Source organism: Anolis sagrei, chromosome 4 (genome assembly GCF_037176765.1).
Source record: "Anolis sagrei isolate rAnoSag1 chromosome 4, rAnoSag1.mat, whole genome shotgun sequence".
Lineage (NCBI taxonomy): Eukaryota > Metazoa > Chordata > Lepidosauria > Squamata > Dactyloidae > Anolis > Anolis sagrei.
In genome coordinates, this window is record NC_090024.1 from 190,714,627 (window position 1) to 190,727,019 (window position 12,393).

Below are 12,393 nucleotides of genomic sequence, written 5' to 3' on the forward strand. Positions count from 1 at the left end.
TTTACAAACATATAGCAATTTGTCATCAGAGTGATATTTTTACTGAAGTTTTATAAACATCAACTTTAGTGGCAATCAAGATAAGGTTTACAAGAAATTAACTGTTATGCAAATGCAGAGATTTTGTTTCTGCAAGAGATCAGATCACATCTTGTTCACTGTAGGTTTGCTATACCTGCACTATGCAAGTTAGAAACTATGAACAGAACCCCCACCCAAGATTATAACTTTGTTGTTGCTGTGTGCCCTCAAGGCAAATACAATTTACAGGATTTTCTTAGCATGATTTATTCAAAGGAGGTTGCATATTCCCTTCCTCTTAGAGTGATTTTCCAAGGTCGCCCAGAGACTTGCCACAGCTCGAGCGAGGATTTCAACTACACCAGACCAGCTCCTCCTATGATAATTGATTTCATTTTATACTTTATTTTATTCTTTCTTTTATAAACTTGCAGCACAGCAAAATTATTGACTTTTTTTATATAAGCACATTTTTTACTTCTCCAAATGGGAAGTAATTATTTTACATTTTGATTACTGGCATCATTAAAACTCTTGCTTTTCCCTGATCACATAACAACTGGTACGGCACCCTCCCACATTCAAGAGTTTAAAGTTAAAGTGAGTTAATAATCCCCATTCCCTTGACATTAAACTTTGCCCTGGCATAACTGGGGGAATGAAAGCCCACTGCCCCCCCCCTTCTATTTTGTTATCACCTCCAATCAGATGACAAGAAACACATATTTAACTTTACTGAATGGACCCAGAGGTGCTTATGAATCTGTCCCCCCCCCCCCACCCCCCAAATGCATTCCCATCATGTGATACAAGTGGAATTCAAAACAAAAAAAGGAAAACATAAGTGCAAAACTAAATGCTAAGAATTCTTCAAAATGTTCAACTGGATATTATTCTCCTGTTACATTACGCCTAGTTATGATATCTGTAATAATAGAAGAATAGTCTTTATCTTTTATTATGCTACAGCCCACCAGGCATTTCAAAAATGCGACCATTCTTTTCTTCAGTTTCTTTTTTACAAGTTTCTGGAGTTATTTCAGAGGACTTGCTTTTCACATCACTGAGCCACCTCTGGACCAATTCAAACCTTTCTTGAAATATGATGGTCAGGGCTGGACACCTGTCTGATGGGAATACGGTAGATCCATGAGTTTTGTGACTTGGAAATTTTGGTTCCGGTAAGATCATATTTGACTTTTTTGCAGCCAGTCCACATTACTAGTTCATGTTCAATCTACAATCAGTTGCAGTTCAAATGCCCATTTTTATATGTGCTTATGTCACCAACAACAACAAAAAAGCAGAACACTTGCATTTGTGTCTGTAGAATTTTGTTGATCAGGTTCATCCTAAATTTCCAGTTATCAAATTACTGTCAGTGTTATTCCTGTCTTCTGTTTGCTCTTTTTGCTTATCTTCATAACTCTATAGGAACTGGGCCAATGTTATTTTGGTGGGAGTAAAAATGATACTCTCTATTTCATTAAGTTAAAGGAGCACCAAAATCTGGGCAGGACATAGGAACATGGAGTGTGTGTGTGTGTGTGTGTCAGGAGTGACCTGAGAAACTGCAAGTCACTTCCATGTGTGAGAGAATTGGCCGTCTGCAAGGATGTTGCCCAGGGCCGTCTGCAAGGATGTTGCCCGGACATTTTTTTGATGAGAGATCTGTATGTACTAAGTGGATCTTGTTTTACTGTACCATCTTTTTTCTTTCAGAACTTCCAGCAAGTGAGGCCATCTTCTATTTCATTATTTCCCTACAAGGAAATGATAGATAGTATCCATCCAGCAACTTTAAAATAAACTGCATGCAGACATCTAGACTTTCTCTTTTTGAAAGAAAGCTATCGAGTAATTCTGGTGCCCCCCATGCGATCTGTTGGTTCTCCATCACACAAAAACATTTCTTTGGTGGCTGTTTTCAACTAACCCACACAGAGCATTGTTTCACAGCAAAAATGGTAGAAATCATTTCAGCCCAGTCCTACTACTAATGTGACCTTCATACAGATGGGATCTAGGATACGTTGACGTGATCATGGCCCTTCCATTGAGTCCACAAATGAGATAAGATTTGAACTGAGGACTTTCCTGGCTCATCAATTCATTTAACATATGCAAGCTGCTACACCACATAAAGCTAGGAAGAATTGTGGTAAATGTTCACATATACCTGCACTCATTTCAAGCAGTATGGATGAGGCTGCTTGAATCTCTCTATTCAGACTGGAATCTTCCTATGCCATAGATATATTGAGAGTAACAAGAACCTGTAATATTAAAGTCTTTAAAGTGAATACGCTTTCATGGTGACTTTGCAGTGTAAGCTCAGCATTTCTGAGAATGGATCCAGCTGCTTATTCAGATGCTGAAATATGCATACAGCATTTGACACCCTGCCGATTAAGCTTTTGTCCCCAGGGTGCCTTGGTTTTTTTTACTAGCGGCCTCCTTCAGTCATGGAGTGTGAAAAGCTTACAGGCCCTATCTGGGCACAGATTAAGTTATCTTATTCCCTTTTGCCATCATAACACAAGCAGTACATAACAACCAACACACACAATTATGGATGGTTTATTCATAGGCTACACAAGCTGGCTCAGAAACCATCTTAACCTCCTATACATTGTAATATTTCTCTTAAATGGAAAGGAGGAAGTGATCCATGGTATATGAAAAATCTTCTGAATCACAGTCTAGGACAGGGCTTCTTAAACTTTTTCCACTCCTGACCCCTTTCCGCCCAACACTTTTTTACATGAACCCAGGAATATAGGCATATAAAACAGGTATAAAAATCAAGCAATTACCAATAAATCAGCATATGCAAGGCTTATTAAAAAGGCCATTCCTTTTTATGAAGTACAACTTCCTTTTCATGAAGTACAACTGAAACATTTTCTGCAGAGTTCACTGTAAATGCTGCAGATTGCTTAACCCCAACATTGAGCTAAGGGGACCCAGTGATGTATGGCCAAGCAATGCCAGAGTGTGATTGAGATACAATCCTTTATCAGTTCAATTTCCATCTTCAGTAAAAGTTTGAAGTGTGCAGAGATGGACAATGGAGGTCTTGAGCAAGGGCTGCTGGGGTGTTCTATTTCACATTCTTCCCATTTCCCTCCATAGTTGCTAGTCCTCAACATCCTGCCCAAACTGGCCTCTGTGGGTTGGCCCTTAATATAACTTTCCTTCTACCATCTTTGTGTGATGAACTTTTAGAAATAAAGAGGCATATATTTAATAGTTATTTGGAAGTCCTTTCTCCCAAACAATAAAAGTAAGAAATAAAACTATGCAGGCAAACATGGCAGGTGTTCGGACACATGAATTGTATTTCAGAAAGACTTTCCAGTCTCCATTCCTGTACTATCCTAAGCCAGCTTGGATATAAATAAATTACATGGATCAAAAGCTATGGGATGGTGTGAAGAACTGAATTAATTATCTATAGCAGAGAATTGATTTAAAAGGCTGGAAGAGTCACCCATGGGAAAACTGTTTCATATTATCGTTCAGACATTTGAATGTCTGCTTAGAAAGTACTGTTAAGGATAGCAACATACGCACATTCCATATTCAGTTTTAAATGTGAACCAACAGGGACCAAATAATTGTGTTTCAAAAAGTGGTGTGTTGTACTAATGTATTTTGCCCAGAAGTTTTTCCATATATTTTTGTGGTTCTTTAGTGCACCATGACCTCCAATCTACAAGATGTTACGTGTTTTGGCCAGTCACCTGTTCATAACCTGATTGGAACAGAAGGACATTCATGCATTGCTATACTTTCAGACAAGTAATTGTTCATATTTGTAGTACTGTGAATTACAGATCATCATAATCTTTTTTTTCCCTTTAGAATGAAAAATGGCACAATAGGAACTTTTCAAGGTCTGAGGTAGCCCCAAACAAAACACCTCTATTACATTCCAACATCTAATGCTGGACTCGTGTGTATGTTTGTGCGAGCCTTCAAGTCGCCTGTCAATGTATAGCAGCTCATAAGTTTCACGGGGGTTTCTTAGGCAAGAAATGCTCAGAGAAGGTTTTGCCAATTCCTTCCTCTGAAATATTGCCTACCACACCTGATAGGTGATCTTCCATCCAAGTGCTAACTAGAGCGGACTTTGCTTAGCTTCCAAGATCAAGTAGGAAATAGTGCTTTTAGGATCTTTAGATCAGCTCATAAAATCATGTGTCCAATTAAAACACTACTTTTAAGAGATGATTAAAATATATGTTGCATACTAAAAGCAGTACACTTATTTGCATATCACCCCATCCCAGTCATTTTAAGGCCAAAGGCCTTTTTAAGCAAGAAAGCCTTTGCCTATCATCAGAAAAGTAAAGAGGAGAGAGACTGAACCTCTCTCTGGATCAAATCCCAAAGTTTAGGAGCAGTCACTGAGAAGGCTCTTTCCCACATCCTCATCTGCTGAATCTTGTTATTAGCTAATTGGCAGCAGCCATATTTGTACATCAGTTAACATAAAAGTGTTGCTGCATTACTTGAACTTGAACTGCACAAATATCTTTTCAATGCAGCACATCTCTGATAAATCTATATTAGCTGTACTTCTCTGTTCCATCCACCTACCCCTCAGTAAACAAACCTTGTGTCAGGATCCGCTGGATCGTAGAAAGGAAACTCACACTCACAAGTAGGTACTCGGATTTGGAGTTTATTTCAGTCCATACAGAGCAAAAACAAAGCGAGAACTGAAGTTTCCCGCCCAGAAGCCCCAGATCTCCCCTCCTGGCACTGCCTCCTCCTTCTCCCCCTTCCTTATCACAGTTTAGTCTAAGATCCCTCTTTCCCACAGCTTCAAAGCCAAAACCTATGCCCAGATGTCCTGCCATAAACCCATCCGTCATGACTGCCCCCTCTGGTGTCAGGAAGGAGGCTTCGTGGAATCTCAAACATGAAGGCACATCCTGACATATCTCCCCCCCTCGGAAGATGGCCCCCATCTGAAAAAGAAAGAAAGACACAGGGTGAGACACAGACTTTAAGGCTTGGGCTTCAGAGGAAAAGCAGAGTGGAACCGCTTCACAAGGCGAGGGGCCTTGACATGTTCCTGTAACACCCATTCGGGATGGATGGCCTTAGAGGACCACTGGACCAAATAATAAAGTTTTCCTCGAGACTTTTTTGAATCTAGAATGTCCTTGATCTCAAAGTGAGTGTGAGCCCCCACCATGATGGGGACCGGTTGAGAGTCAGCTTCCGACCACTTAGGGGTGGCAGTTGCGGCCTTGAGTAAGCTCACGTGGAACACCGGGTGGACCCTCTTCCACGTATGGGGCAATTCCAGTCGAACCGCGACAGGGTTGACCACGGCCTGAACGGGAAAGGGTCCAATGAACAAAGCTGACAATTTACGTGAAGGCTGAGTGGATCTCAGATATTTGGTGGACAGGTAGACCAGGTCACCTACTTTAAACTGGGGCTGAGGGGACCTCTTCTTGTCAGCGAACTTTTTGTAATCCATTTTGGCCCTGTCTAGAGTCTCTTTGATCACTGGCCAAGCTGCTGCGATGGACTCTCCCCATTTATTTGGGGTCTCTCCTGGGTCGGGGGGCGTTAAGCCAGGGAAGGGAGGAAAATCTCTACCCCCCACAATTTTGAAGGGCGAAGCACCTGTGGATGCATGTTCGCTATTGTTATAGCTATACTCGGCGAAGTCCAAAAGAGTCGCCCAATTGTCCTGCTGATAGGTGGAATAGCACCTTAGGAACTGTTGCAATGTCTTTTGGACCCTCTCGGTGGCACCATCGGTCTCGGGGTGGAAGGCCGTGCTGAGTGCCCGCTCAGTCCCCAGCATAGATAAAAAGGACTTCCAGAATTTGGAGGTGAACTGTGTGCCTCTGTCACTTATAATCCTGCTGGGGCAACCATGTAACCGGAACACATGGTGGAGAAACAACTTAGCCAATTCAGGGGCTGAGGGGAGTCGTTTTAAGGCCACAAAGTGAGCTTGTTTAGAAAACAAGTCAATCACGGTCCATATGGTATTGTAACCCTGGCTATCAGGCAGCTCCACTACAAAGTCCATGGCAATCTCTGACCAGGGTTGTGAGGGGTTGGCTACCGGTTGTAATAACCCCGTGGGCTTTCCCACTTTTTGTTTGTTCTTGGCACATGTTGGGCATTCTTGGGTGTAGTCTTTTATATCTCTGCGCATATGGGGCCACCAGAATTGGCGGGCTAAGAGTTTGAGAGTCTTAGTGAACCCAAAATGACCTGCCAGCAGCGAATCATGGCCCCTTTTCATAATGTCCTTTCGCATGGAGGCCGGTACGTAATATTTGGATCCATAAGTCCACAGCTCTCCCCTCTGGGTTAGTTCCTCTTTGTGGTTTTGCAGCCACTCATCCTTTTCAGCTGCCTCTTTTAACCCCTGTAGTACCTCGGCTGGCTGGCTGGGAGGCGAGGGCTTGTCCCGGAGACTGGCCCGCGTCTGCACTATTAGACCCAACTGTTGTTTGTCAAAGAGCGTGCCTGACTCGGTGGGGGATGAATAGTCTGCCTCAGGCATACGCGAGAGTGCGTCAGCGACTTGGTTTGTCCTTCCTGGGACGAACTTAAGGCGAAAATTGAATCGCTGGAAGAACTGGACCCATCTGAGATGCTTGGCGTTAAGTCTCTGTGGGGTCTGCAGGGCCTGTAAATTTTTGTGGTCCGTCCACACCTCAAAAGGGGTCTGGGTGCCCTCAAGGAAATGTCGCCAGTGGGCCAGGGCCGCCCGCACTGCGAAAGACTCTTTTTCCCAGACATGCCAACGTTTTTCAGTCTCAGAGAATTTTTTTGATAAGTAAGCGCATGGCTTAAGCTGGCCTGACTCGTCGGCTTGTAACAACACTGCCCCGTAGGCTGCCTCTGAGGCATCACATTGCACTACAAAAGGCTTGGAGGGCTGGACGTGCGTTAAGACGGGCTGGCTTGTGAATTTAGCTTTTAGGACCTCAAAAGCCCTTTGGCACTCAGGGGTCCATTCCAGCCTTGCCCCTGGAGTCCTTGCCTTTTTAGTTTCTCCCTTTCCCTTTGTTTTCAACAACTCGGTAAGGGGCAGCGCCACCTCGGCAAAGTCCTTGATGAACTGGCGGTAAAAGTTTGCCAACCCCAGAAATCCCTGCAGCTGTCTTCGTGTACGAGGAGGTTCCCACGCTAGCACATCCTGTATCTTAGCTGGGTCCATGGCCAGCCCCTCTGTGGATATTCGGAACCCCAAATAAGTAAGTTCGGTGCTGTGGAACTCACACTTTGAAAGCTTAGCATAAAGCTGGTTTTCTCTTAGGATTTGGAGCACCTTTTGTGTGGTTTTTATATGCTGGTCTATGGAGTCTGAATATATCAACAGGTCATCAAGGTAGACCAGCAGGCCATCATATAACATCTCTCGGAAGATGTCGTTTATGAATTGTTGGAACACCTTGGGGCCTCCTTTTAGGCCAAAAGGCATTACGGCCCATTGATACTGCCCATAACAGGTGTTGAAGGCCGTTTTCCAGCAGTCTTCCTCCCTCACCCTCAGGCGGTAAAAGGCCTCTCTAATGTCCAATTTTGTGAAGATCTTGGCTTTGCCCAATTGGCCCAAAATCTCTGACATGAGTGGGAGGGGGTACTGGTTGGTGGTGCATATGGCATTCAGGCCCCTATAATCCACACACAGCCTTAGCGTCCCGTCAGCCTTAGGTCTAAAGAGTACTGGGGCTGCCACCGGTGACGTGGACGGTACTATGAACCCCCTTTCCAGGTTTTTGTCCAAGAATTCCCTTAAGGCTTTTCTCTCTGGCTCCGACATAGCATAAAGCTTTGGGCTGGGCAGCTTAACGTTCGGCTCAAATTCTAAAGCACAGTCCGTCTTCCTATGCGGGGGCAGCTGATCACATTCTGTCTCGCTGAAAACGTCTGCCCACTCCCGATAAGCCTCTGGGATGTCGGTTTCTGCGGCCTCCGGAGATGCCTCTGCCTGTGCTCCCCGTAGCTGCATGGGGGAAGGGGGATCCTGTGGCCGGCTGTGTCCCTCCGGCTTGTACTCCCCATCTGCAAAGGAGAGCACCCCCTCCGCCCAGTTAATTTGAGGGTTCTGCCATCTCAGCCATGGGATCCCCAATATGACTGGCTGATGGGCCATGGGAGATATCACAAACTGCAAGGTCTCTTTGTGAGTTCCCATTTCTAGATGAAGGTAGTCTGTTTTTTCCCTTACGGGGCCCCCATGTGCTGCTGTCCCATCCAGTTGGGAGAAAACCACGGGGGTCCTTAATGCCAGGGGCTTGACTCCCAGTTTGGCGGCCAGGGAGGGGGTGATTAGGCACCTGGTGCACCCGCAGTCCAGCATTGCCACAGTTTTTACTTTTAGTCCCGTGTTGGGGTTGGTCAGGGCCACAGTCATTTTAAGCACGTCATAATTCAACTTTTTCAACTCACCGCCTGTCGCCTTCACGATCTCCCCGCCGGCGGTCCTTACGGGAGATCTTGTCCGTTTCCCGCCATGTAGAAGTCTCGGTCTGCGCCCTCCGGCTCCGACTCCTCCTCCGCGGGGAGCTGGTACGGGGCCAGTGCGGTCTCCACGGCCGTGGAGGCTTTCCCCTTTACCGGTTTGGATCCTGGTGCTGGCTTCGGGGGAGGGGGCGTCTTGTCCGGCCTGGGAGCGTTGGGAGGAGTGCGTCCTTTCGGGCATTCTGCTGCTCTATGCCCTTCTTGGCCGCATGCGAAGCAGGGGCCTCTCCTTCCTCTCCTCTCTCGGCTAGCCGACCTTCCTCTGGGCGAGGGGCGTCGCGGCCCCCCCTGCGGGCCCGCTGCGGGGTGTCGAGTTCGGCCTCTCTCTCTCGCCCTGCGCGGCATCTGCTCCTGGTCGCACTCGACTCTCCCGGCCAACACAATCCACTCTTCGAGCGTGGGCGGGTTACTCCGGTGTAAAGACCACTCCAACACATCGGGGCGCAAGCCCGCTCGGAAGTGTTCGAGCTTGGTGGCATCCGACCAGTCCCTAATCCGGCCTGCAATGGCTTTGAATTCCAGGGCATATTCAGAAACAGTCTTATTGCCCTGAGTTATCCTCTTGAGCTGACCCTTTGCCTTCTCTTCTGCCAAAGGGTCCTGGAATCTCTCCCGCAGCGCCCTCAGGAAGTCGTCCAACCTCCTCAACTCCGGCGCCCGGGTGTCGTACATTTGCATGAGCCAATCGGCCGCTGCTTCCTTCAAGTTGGCCCCCACGGCGTGGATCATGGCCCCTTCTGAGGGGAAGGAATCTCCATAGTCTTCCATATAATGCCTCATGTTTGTGATGAAATAGGAGAGCTGCTTGGGGTCCCCGTTGAACTTCACACGTAGCTCTCCTCTTCCAGGGCCCCCTTGGAGATGGCTTCTCCCTCCCCATCCTGACGTGAATGTGGAGGTCCCGGGCGGGGGGTGCGAGGGTTCCCCTTCCGTGGCAAACGCCACTCTCCCCGAGGGCCGGTATCCCCGTCCCATACCTTGCGAGAGGGAGCGTCGCGTCTCTCTCTCCTCCAGCGTGGCTCTCCAAGATGCTGCCACCTCTCTTCTCATTTCCTCCAGTTGGAATGAGAAAGTCTGTAACATTCTCTCCATCGCGTCCACCTTTTCCCCGAGGTGCTGCGCGGGAGGGCCCTGGGCGCCGCCGAGGGGCGAGGGTTCTGTGTGGGGCTCCCTCGGCCCCAACATGGGTAACTTGCGCCGCACGGTTATGTCCTTTTGCGGAGGCCTCTGCGTGGATGTCAGGGGGGCTCCCCAGGTCCCAGACGCCGCCGCGGGGATCTCTCCTCCCCCTTCCAGGTCTCCGGCTTGGGGAACTCCCTCGTCTCCGAACTCCTCGTCTTCCAGCCCCGGGGAGGGGGAAAGGCCGATGCTCTCTCCAGCTCCCATCGGGATTTCCTCTTCCTGGTACATGCTCCTGTCCCGGATAGCTTGAGTCCTCACGGGTGGAACAAGAAGTTGTGAGTTCTCGCTTTATGTCAGGATCCGCTGGATCGTAGAAAGGAAACTCACACTCACAAGTAGGTACTCGGATTTGGAGTTTATTTCAGTCCATACAGAGCAAAAACAAAGCGAGAACTGAAGTTTCCCGCCCAGAAGCCCCAGATCTCCCCTCCTGGCACTGCCTCCTCCTTCTCCCCCTTCCTTATCACAGTTTAGTCTAAGATCCCTCTTTCCCACAGCTTCAAAGCCAAAACCTATGCCCAGATGTCCTGCCATAAACCCATCCGTCATGACTGCCCCCTCTGGTGTCAGGAAGGAGGCTTCGTGGAATCTCAAACATGAAGGCACATCCTGACACCTTGTCTTTGGAATACCGGTATGTCTTTTTGCCTATCTCTTGATAAATGATGCTCCTGCTAGAATCAACTCCACAGTCTCCCCACTGTCTTTGCCTATAAAAAGCCAACATATCCAGAAACTATAGTGATTGCATGCTGGGATTGTTACAGATAAATCATCCACACTCCTTCAGAAAATTAACACTCGACTATTTTGCAGCGATGCCATAATTCCTAACCTCTCATCTACAGCCCTGCTAATGTACCATGTTTACATAAATGATGCATTGTATCTACATTGATTGGCTGGGTCACTTTATTTCAGAGAAAAATACTACTTGTGCCTTGAATTACAAAGATCACGAATATCTGTCTTTATTAATTCCAATGGGGTGTGTGGAAAAATATTAACCAATAACAACTGCATTAAACTACTAGACTTTGTATTTATGCCTGACACAAACAAATGGCTTTTAAATGAATCAGTGAATTCTTTCTTCAAAGACAAGGCATGGCAATCACTGCTATGACATAATTAGTTGGCTAAATTGTAAAAGTCTAGCAACTGGGCCCTCAGCAGATGGCACTACTGTCCTAACTCAACAATGTGCCAGCCACTGGAGGTCAGAATCCAACCCAAATATCTCTTCGAGATAGCCTTTCTGTTCTTGGATATGGGCTAACAAAGCAATTGCCAGCAGAACTGCCCTCTGGCTAAGATTTGCCCACAGCAGAGACAAACTAGGGAGCGGGGGGGGGGGGGGGGGGGGGGGAGACGGACAATAAAGCCAAACCTCCAATGGCCCAGGGACACTGTCATAAAGTTAGGCCAGGGTGTGGATAATCCTAATTTCCATATCATATAGTGTTCTATATTATATTAAACACCTGGTGTTAGGCCCACCAATGAAAGATGGGATGTACCACAGGATATTTTGTTTTGGTCCTTCTCAAATCTGGAACAGATTCTATTACACCAATGGTATATGCTAACCATTTGAGTAGTCCCGAAGTAATACCTAGCATTTGCTGAGAGCTTAAAGCTGTTTTGAGGGTTTTTTAAGTACTTAGGGTACAGATGGAAATGTTTTCAATATTTTAAGTACATATTTTATATTCTAGTATAGCTTTACCATATGTTTCAACCTACTGAATAAAAACATGGAGAAAGGGAGAGTGTTACAAAATGCCTGGTGGTCTGAGGATTCTCATTACAATCCAATGTACAATCCTCATTATAATCCTCATTCATCCAAAGATTCTCATTACAATCTAAGGGTTTGTTATCCAAATGTCATTTCTTGTTGTGTGTCTTCAAGTTATTTCCAGTGACTTTAGGGTGATTATACCATAGGTTTTTTCCCCCTTAAATTTGTTCAGAGTTTGCCATTGCCTTCCATTGAGGCTGAAAGAATATAACTTGCCCAAGGTTACCGAAAAGGTTTTCACAGCTGAACATCAAAATGTCACTATTTAAACATACATAATTCTTAAACTGGCCCCAAACAGTAGTGTTCCTTGACTGACAAGTACATAAGTGCAATGCACCAATCTAACATCTGCCTGCTACCCAGCCAAAACCAAGGTTACAACATCATCTGTTATAGAACTCCAGTATGCTGATGGCAACGTCGGCTGTGCGCATTCAGAAGAAGACCTACAAGCCACTCTAAACACCTTTGCAGAACCGTACAAGAAGCTCTACCTGTCATTAAACATTGAGAAAACCAAAGTGCTCTTTCAGCAGTCACCAGCCAATCCCTCTCCAATGCCAGAAATACAGCTTAATGGTGTAACATTAAAAAATGTTGACCATTTCTGTTACCCAGGCAGCCACCTCTCCACAAAAGTCAACATTGACACTGAAATTCAACACCGCCTGAGCTCTGCGAGTGCAGCATTGCAGTAATGGTCCTCCACCATCAACTCCGCTGGACTGGCCATGTTATTCGGATGCCCGACCACTGTTTCCCAAAGCAGTTGCTCTATTCCAAACTTAAGAATGGAAAACTGAATGTTGGAGGACAGGAAAAGAGATTTAAAGATGGGCTTAAAGCCAACCTTAAAAACTCTGGCATAG

At 46.2% G+C, this 12,393-nt stretch overlaps 1 protein-coding gene across 2 annotated transcripts in view; it reads right to left on the bottom strand.

Annotated features, from left to right (window-relative positions):
- TFEB (transcription factor EB) overlaps nucleotides 1–12,393 on the bottom strand; it is an 84,542-nt gene that overhangs the window by 14,501 nt on the left and 57,648 nt on the right. The gene's annotated exons all lie outside the window — the stretch shown is intronic.